Genomic DNA, 8,612 nt, shown 5'->3' on the forward strand with positions numbered 1-8,612 from the left:
ACTGTACTTGGGGTCAGAGTTCAGCGTTCAGGGTTGGGGTACTGTACTTGGGGTCAGCGTCCGGGGTTCAGGGTTGGGAGACAGTACTTGGGGTCAGGGGTCAGGGTTCAGTGTTGGGGGACTGTACTTGGGGTAAGGGTTCGGGGCTCAGGGTTGGGTGACTTTACTTGGTGTCAGGGGTCAGGTTTCAGGGTTGGGCGACTGCACTTGGGGTCAGAGTTCAGGGTTCTGGGTTGGGGGACTGTACTTGGGGTCAGGGTTCGGGGTTCGGGGTTTGGGGACTGTACTTGGGGTCAGGGTTCAGTGTTCAGGGTTGGGGGACCGTACTTGGTGTCAGGGGTCAGGATTCAGGGTTGGGGGACTGTACTTGTGGTCAGGGTTCAGGGTTCAGGGTTCAAGGATGGGGGACTGTACTTGTGGTCAGGGGTCAGGGTTCCGGGTTTGGGGACTGTACTTGGGGTCTGGGTTCAGTGTTCAGGGTTGGGGGACTGTACTTGGTGTCAGGGGTCAGGATTCAGGGTTGGGGGACTGTACTTGTGGTCAGGGTTCAGGGTTCAAGGATGGGGGACTGTACTTGTGGTCAGGGGTCAGGGTTCCGGGTTGGGGGCCTGTACTTGGGGTCAGGATTCAGGGTTCAGGGTTGGGGTACTGTACTTGGGATCAGGGTTCAGGGTTGGGGGACTGTACGTGGGGTCAGGGTTCAGTGTTCAGGGTTGGGGGACTGTACTTGGGGTCAGGTTTCAGGTTTGGGGGACTATACTTGGGGTCAGGAGTCAGGGTTCAGTGTTGGGTGACTTTACTTGGGGTCAGGGTTGAGGGTTGGTGGACTGTACATGGGGTCAGGGTTCGGAGTTCAGGGTTGGGGGCCTGTACTTGGGATCAGGGTTCGGGGTTCAGGGTTGGGTGACTTTACTTGCGGTCAGGGGTCAGGGTTCAGTGTTGGGCGCTGCACTTGGGGTCAGAGTTCAGGGTTCTGGGTTGGGGGACTGTACTTGGGGTCAGGGTTCAGGGTTCGGGGTTGGGGAACTGTACTTGGGGTAATGGTTCAGTGTTCAGAGTTGGGGGACTGTAGTTGGTGTCAGGGGTCAGGGTTCAGGGTTGGGGGACTGTACTTGGGGTCAGGGGCCAGGGTTCAGGGTTGGGGAACTGTACTTGGGGTCAGGGGTCAGCCTTCAGGGTTGGGGGACTGTACTCATGGTCAGGGTTCGGGGTTCAGGCTTGGGGGACTGTACTTGGGGTCAGGGTTCGGGGTTCAGGGTTGGGGGACTGTACTGGGGTTAGGGTTCAGGGTTCAGCGTTGGGGGACTGTACTTGGGGTCAGGGTTCAGTGTTGGGGGACTGAACTTGGGGTCAGGGGTCAGGGTTCATGGTTCGGGGACTGTTCTTGGCGTCAGTGTTCGGGGTTCAGGATAGGGGGACTGTATTTGGGGTCAGGGGTCAGGGTTGGTGGACTCTTCTTGGGGTGAGGGGTCACGGTTCAGGGTTGGGGGACTGTACTCGGGGTCAGGGTTCAGGGTTCAGGGTTGGGCGACTGTACTTGGGGTCAGGGTTCAGGGTTCAAGGTTGGGGACTGTACTTGGGGTCAGGGGCCAGGGTTCAGGGTTGGTGGACTGTACTTGGGGTCAGGGGTCAGCCTTCAGGGTTGGGGGACTGTACTCATGGTCAGGGTTCAGGGTTCAGGCTTGGGGGACTGTACTTGGGGTCAGGGTTCGGGGTTCAGAGTTGGGGGACTGTACTGGGGTTAGGGTTCAGGGTTCAGCGTTGGGGGGACTGTACTTGGGGTCAGGGTTCAGGGTTGGGGGACTGTTCTTGGCGTCAGTGTTCGAGGTTCATGATAGGGGGACTGTATTTGGGGTCAGGGGTCAGGGTTGGTGGACTCTTCTTGGGGTGAGGGGCCACGGTTCAGGGTTGGGGGACTGTACTCGGGGTCAGGGTTCAGGGTTGGGTGACTGTACTTGGGGTCAGGGTTCGGGGTTCAGGGTTGGGGGACTGTACTCGGGGTCAGGGTTCAGGGTTCAGGGTTGGGCGACTGTACTTGGGGTCAGGGTTCGGTGTTCAGGGTTGGGGGACTGTACTCGGGGTCAGGCTTCAGGGTTGGGCGACTGTCCTTGGGGCCAGGGTTCAGGGTTCAGCGTTGGGCGACTGTACTTGGGGTCAGGGTTCAGGATTCAGGGTTGGGGGACTGTACTTGGAGTCAGGGTCCGGGGTCAGGGTTGGGGGACTCTACTTGGGGCCAGGATTCAGGGTTCGTGGTTGGGGGACTGTACTTGGGGTCAGAGTTCAGGGTTGGGGGAATGTACTTGGGGTCAGGGTTCAGGGTTCCGGGTGAGGGGACTGTTCTTGGGGTCAGAGTTCAGGGTTCAGTGTTGGGGGACTGTACTTGGGGTCAGAGATCAGGGTTCAGGGTTGTGGGACTGTACTCGGGGTCAGGGTTCAGGGTTGGACGACTGTACTTGGGGTCAGGGTTCGGGGTTCAGTGTTGGGTGACTTTACTTGGGGTCAGGGGACAGGGTTCAGGGTTGGGGGACTGTACTTATGGTCGGGGTTCGGGGTTCGGGGTTGGGGGACTATACTTGGGGTCAGAGATCAGGGTTCAGGGTTGGGGACTGTACTTGGGGTCAAGGTTCAGTGTTCAGGGTTGGGGGACTGTAGTTGGTGTCAGGGGTGAGGTTTCAGGGTTGGGGGACTGTACTTGGGGTCAGAGTTCAGGGTGCTGGGTTGGGGGACTGTAGTTGGTGTCAGGGGTCAGGGTTCAGGGTTGGGGGACTGTACTTGGGGTCAGGGTTCAGGGTTAACGGTTGGCGGACTGTACTTGGGGTCAGGGGTCTGGGTTCAGGGTTGGGGGACTGTACTTGGGGTCAGGGTTGGGGGACTGTACTTGTGATCAGGGGTCAGGCTTCAGGGTTGGGGGACTGTACTTGGGGTCAGGGTTCAGGGTTGGGGGACTGTACTTGTGATCAGGGGTCAGGGTTCGGGGTTGGGGGACTGTACTTGGTGTCTGGGTTCAGGGTTCAGGGTTGGGGGGCTGTGCTTGGGTTCAGGGTTCGGGCTTGGGTACTATACTTGGGGTCAGAGTTCAGGGTTCAGTGTTGGGGACTGTACTTGGGGTCAGGGTTCAGGGTTGAGTGACTGTACTTGGGGTCAGGGATCAGTTTTCAGAGTTGGGTGACTGTACTTGGGGTCAGGGTTCAGGGTAGGGTGACTGTATTTGGGGTCAGGGTTCAGGGTTGGGGGACTGTACTTGGGGTCAGAGTTCAGGGTTGGGGGACTGTGCTTGGGGTCAGGGTTCAGTGTTGGGGGACTGTACTTGGGACAGGGTCCGGGGTTCAGGGTTGGGGGACTGTTCTTGGGGCCAGGGTTCAGGGTTGGGGGACTGTACTTGGGGTCAGGGTTCGGGGTTCGGGGTTGGGGGACTGTACTTGGGGTCAGAGTTCAGGGTTCAGGGTTGGGGGACTGTACTTGGGGTCAGTGTTCAGTGTTCAGGGTTCGGGGACTGTAGTTGGTGTCAGGGGTCAGGGTTCAGTGTTGGGGGTCTGAACTTGGGGTCAGGGTTCAGGGTTAACGGTTGGGGGACTGTACTTGGGGTCAGGGGTCAGGGTTGGGGGACTGTACTTGGGGTCAGGGTTCAGGGTTGGGGGACTGTACTTGGTATCTGGGTTCAGGGTTGGGGGGCTGTACTTGGGTTCAGGGGTCAGGGTTCAGGGTTTGGGGACTGTACTTGGGGTCAGAGTTCAGGGTTCAGGGTTGGGGGGCAGTACTTGGGGTCAGGGTGCAGGGTTCGGGGTTGTGGGACTATACTTGGGGTCAGAGTTCAGGGTTCAGTGTTGGGGGACTGTACTTGGGGTCAGGGTTCAGGGTTGAGTGACTGTACTTGGGGTCAGGGTAAAGGGTTGGGGGACTGTACATGGGGTCAGGGGTCAGGGTTCAGGGGTGGGGGACTGTACTCGCTGTCAGGGTTTAGGGTTCAGGGTTGGGGGACTATACTTGGGGTCAGGGTTCAGGGTTGGGGGACTGTACTTGGGGTCAGAGTTCAGGGTTCAGTGTTGGGGGTCTGTACTTGGGGTCAGGGTTCAGGGTTGAGTGACTGTACTTGGGGTCAGGGTTCAGGTTTCAGAGTTGGGTGACTGTACTTGGGGTCAGGGTTCAGGGTTGGGTGACTGTACTTGGGGTCAGGGCTCAGGGTTCACTGTTTGGGGACTGTGCTTGGTGTCAGGGTTGGGGGTTCAGGGTTGCGTGTCTGTACTTGGGGTCAGGGGTCAGGTTTCTGGGTTGGGGGACTGTACTTCGGGTCAGAGTTCAGGTTTCAGGGTTAGGTTTCTGTACTTGGGGTCAGGGTTCAGGGTTCAGGATTGGGGGACTGTACTCTGGGTCAGGGTTCAGGGCTCAGGGCTGGGGGACTGTACTTGGGGTCAGAGTTCAGGGTTCAGGGTTGGGGGACTGTAATTGGGGTCAGGGTAAAGGGTTGGGGGACTGTACTTGCGGTCAGGGGTCCGGGTTCAGGGGTGGGGGACTGTACTCAGGGTCAGGGGTCAGGGTTCAGGTTTGGGGGACTGTAATTGGGGTCAGGGTAAAGGGTTGGGGGTCTGTACTTGGGGTCAGGGGTCAGGGTTCAGGGGTGGGCGACTGTACTCGCAGTCAGGGTTTAGGGTTCAGGGTTGGGGGACTATACTTGGGGTCAGGGTTCAGGGTTGGGGGACTGTACTTGGGGTCAGAGTTCAGGGTTCAGGGTTGGGGGACTGTACTTGGGGTCACGTGTCAGGGTTCAGGGTTTAGGGACTGTAATCGGGGTCAGGGTTCAGGGTTGGGGGACTGTAATTTGGGTCAGGGTAAATGGTTGGGGGACTGTACTTGGGGTCAGGGGTCAGGGTTCAGGGGTGGGGGACTGCACTCGGGGTCAGGGTTCAGGATTCAGGGTTGGGGGACTGTACTTGGGGTCAGGGTTCAGGGTTGGCGGACTGTACTTGGTGTCAGGGCTCGGGGTTCAGGGTTGGGGGACCTTACTTGGGGTCAGGGTTCGGGGTTCAGGGTTGGGCGACAGTACTTGTGTTCAGGGGTCAGGGTTGGGGGACTGTACTTGGGGTGAGAGTTCATGGTTGGGGGACTGTACTTGGGGTCAGGGTTCAGGATTCAGGGTTGGGTGACTGTACTTGGGGCCTGGGGTCAGGGTTCAGGGCTGGGGGACTGTACTTGGGGTCAGTGTTCAGGGTTCGGGGTTGGGGGACTGTACTTGGGGTCAGTGTTCAGGGTTGGGGGACTGTACTTGGGGTCAGGTTTCAGGGTTCGGGGTTGGGGGGCTGTACTTGGGGTCAGGTGTCAGGGTTCAGGGTTGAGGGACTGTAATCGGGGTCAGGGTTCACGGTTCAGGTTGGGGGACTGTAATTGGGGTCAGGGTAAAGGGTTGGGGGACTGTACTTGGGGTCAGGGGTCAGGGTTCAGGGGTGTGGGACTGTACTCGGGTTCAGGGTTCGGGGTTGGGGAACTGTACTTGGGGTCAGGTTTCAGGGTTCGGGGTTGGGGGACTGTACTTGGGGTCAGAGTTCAGGGTTCGGGGTTGGGGTACTGTACTTGGGGTCAGGGTTCGGGGTTCAGTGTTTGGGGACGGTACTTGGGGTCAGGGTTCGGGGTTCAGGGTTGGGTGTCGGTACTTGGGGTCAGGGGTCAGTGTTCAGGTTTGGGGGACTGTACTTGGGGTCAGAGTTCAGGGTTCAGGGTTGCGGGACTGTACTTGGGGTCTGGGGTCAGGGTTCAGGGTTCGGGGTTGGGGGACTGTACTTGGGTCAGAGTTCAGGGTTCAGGGTTGCGGGACTGTACTTGGGCTCAGGGTTCAGGGTTCAGTGTTGGGGAACGGTCCTTGGGGTCAGGGTTATGTTTTCAGCGTTGGGGGACTGTACTCGGGGTCAAGGTTCAGGGTTCAGTTTTGGGGGACTGTACTTGGGGTCAGGGTTCAGTTTTCAAGGTTGGGGACTGTACTTGGGGTCAGAGTCCAGGGTTCAGGGTTGGGGGACTTTACTTGGGGTCAGGGTTCGGGGTTCAGGATTGGGGGAATGTACTTGGGGTCAGGTTTCAGGTTTGGGGGTCTGTACTTGGGGTCAGGGGTCAGGGTTCATTGTTGGGGGACTTTACTTGGGGTCAGGGTTCAGGGTTGGGGGACTGTACATGGGGTCACGGTTCGGGGTTCAGGGTCGGGGGACTGTACTTGGGGGTCAGAGATCAGGGTTCAGGGTTGGGGGACTGTACTTGGGGTCATGGTTCAGGGTTGGGGGATTGCACTTGCGGTCAGAGTTCAGGGTTCAGGGTTGAGGGACTGTACTTGGGGTCAGGGTTCAGAGTTCAAGGTTGGGGGACTGTACTTGGGGTCAGGGGTCAGGGTTGGGGGACTGTACTTGGGGTCAGGGTTCAGGGTTCAGTGTTGGGGGACTGTACTTGGGATCAGGGTTCGTGGTTCAGGGTTGGGGGATTGCACTTGCGGTCAGAGTTCAGGGTTCAGGGTTGAGGGACTGTACTTGGGGTCAGGGTTCAGAGTTCAAGGTTGGGGGACTGTACTTGGTGTCAGGGTTCAGGGTTCAGGGTTGGGTGACTTTACTTGGGGTCATGGTTCAGGGTTGGGGGATTGCACTTGCGGTCAGAGTTCAGGGTTCAGGGTTGAGGGACTGTACTTGGGGTCAGGGTTCAGAGTTCAAGGTTGGGGGACTGTACTTGGGGTCAGGGGTCAGGGTTGGGGGACTGTACTTGGGGTCAGGGTTCAGGGTTCAGTGTTGGGGGACTGTACTTGGGGTCAGGGTTCAGGGTTGTTGGACTGTACTCGGGGTCAGGGTTCTGGGATGGTGGAATGTACTTGGGGTCAGGGTTCAGGGTTGTGGGACTGTACTTGGGGTCAGGGTTCGGGTTTGGGGGACTGTACTTGGGGTCAGGGGTCAGGGTTCAGGGTTGGGGGACTGTACTTGGGGTCAGAGATCAGGGTTCAGGGTTGGGGGGACAGTACTTGGTGTCAGGGTTCAGGGTTCAGTGTTGGGGGACTGTACTTGGGGTCAGGGTTCGTGGCTCAGGGTTGGGTGACGTTTCTTGGGGTCAGGGGTCAGGGTTCAGGGTTGGGGGACTGCCCTTGTGGTCTGAGTTCAGGGTTCAGGGTTAGGGGATTGTACTTGGGGTCAGGGCTCGGGGTTCGCGGTTGGGGGACTGTACTTGGTGTCAGGGGTCAGGGTTCAGCATTGGGGGACTGTACTTGTGGTCAGGGTTCAGGGTTCAAGGTTGGGGGACTGCACATGGGGTCAGGGGTCAGGGTTCAGGGTTAGGGGACTGTACTTGGGGGTCAGGGTTCAGGGTTCAGTGTTGGGGGACTGTACTTAGGGTCAGGGTTCGGGGTTCAGGGTTGGGGGTTCAGGGTTGTGGGACTGTACTCGGGGTCAGTGTTCAGGGTTGGGGGACTGTATTTGGGGTCATGGTTCAGGGTTGATGGGCTGTACTTGGGGTCAGGGTTCAGGGTTGGGGGACTGTACTTGGAGTCAGTGTTTTGGGTTCTGGGTTGGGGGACTGTACTTGGTGTCCGGGTTCAGGATTCATGGTTGGGGGACTGTACTTGGGGTCTGGGGTCAGGGTTCAGGGCTGGGGGACTGTACTTGGGGTCAGGGTTCAGGGTTCGGGGTTGGGGGACTGTACTTGGGGTCAGGGTTCAGGGTTGGGGGACTGCACTTGGGGTCAGGTTTCAGGGTTCGGGGTTCGGGGGCTGTACTTGGGGTCAGGTGTCAGGGTTCAGGGTTGAGGGACTGTAATCGGGGTCAGGGTTCACGGTTCAGGTTGGGGGACTGTAATTGGGGTCAGGGTAAAGGGTTGGGGGACTGTACTTGGGGTCAGGGGTCAGGGTTCAGGGGTGTGGGACTGTACACGGGGTCAGGGTTCAGGGTTCGGGGTTGTGGGACTGTACTTGGGGTCAGGGTTCAGGGTTTGGGGACTGTACTTGGGGTCAGGTTTCAGGGTTCAGGGTTGGGGGACTGTACTTGGGGTCAGAGTTCAGGGTTCAGGGTTGGGGGACTGTACTTGGGGTCAGGGATCAGGGTTCAGGGTTCAGGGCTGGGGGACTGTGCTTGCGGTCAGGGTTCGGGGTTCAGTGTTTGGGGGACTGCACTTGGGGTCAGGGTTCAGTGCTTGGGGACGGTACTTGGGGTCAGGGTTCGGGTTCAGGGTTGGGTGTCGGTACTTGGGGTCAGGGGTCAGTGTTCAGGTTTGGGGGACTGTACTTGGGGTCAGAGTTCAGGGTTCAGGGTTGCGGGACTGTACTTGGGGTCAGAGTTCAGGGTTCGGGGTTGGGGGACTGTACTTGGGGCAGAGTTCAGGGTTCAGGTTTGGGGGGCTGTACTTGGGTTCAGGGTTCAGTGTTGGGGAACGGTCCTTGGGGTCAGGGTTAGGGTTTCAGCGTTGGGGGACTGTACTCGGGGTCAGGGTTCAGGGTTCAGTTTTGGGGGACTGTACTTGGGGTCAGGGTTCAGTTTTCAGGGCTGGGGGACTGTACTTGGGGTCAGAGTCCAGGGTTCAGGGTTGGGGGGCATTACTTGGGGTCAGGGTTCGGGGTTCAGGATTGGGGGACTGTACTTGGGGTCAGGTTTCAGGTTTGGGGG

This window comes from Carcharhinus amblyrhynchos, chromosome 17 (assembly GCF_965287045.1).
Source record: "Carcharhinus amblyrhynchos chromosome 17, sCarAmb.v2.hapA, whole genome shotgun sequence".
NCBI classification, from domain to species: Eukaryota; Metazoa; Chordata; class Chondrichthyes; order Carcharhiniformes; family Carcharhinidae; genus Carcharhinus; species Carcharhinus amblyrhynchos.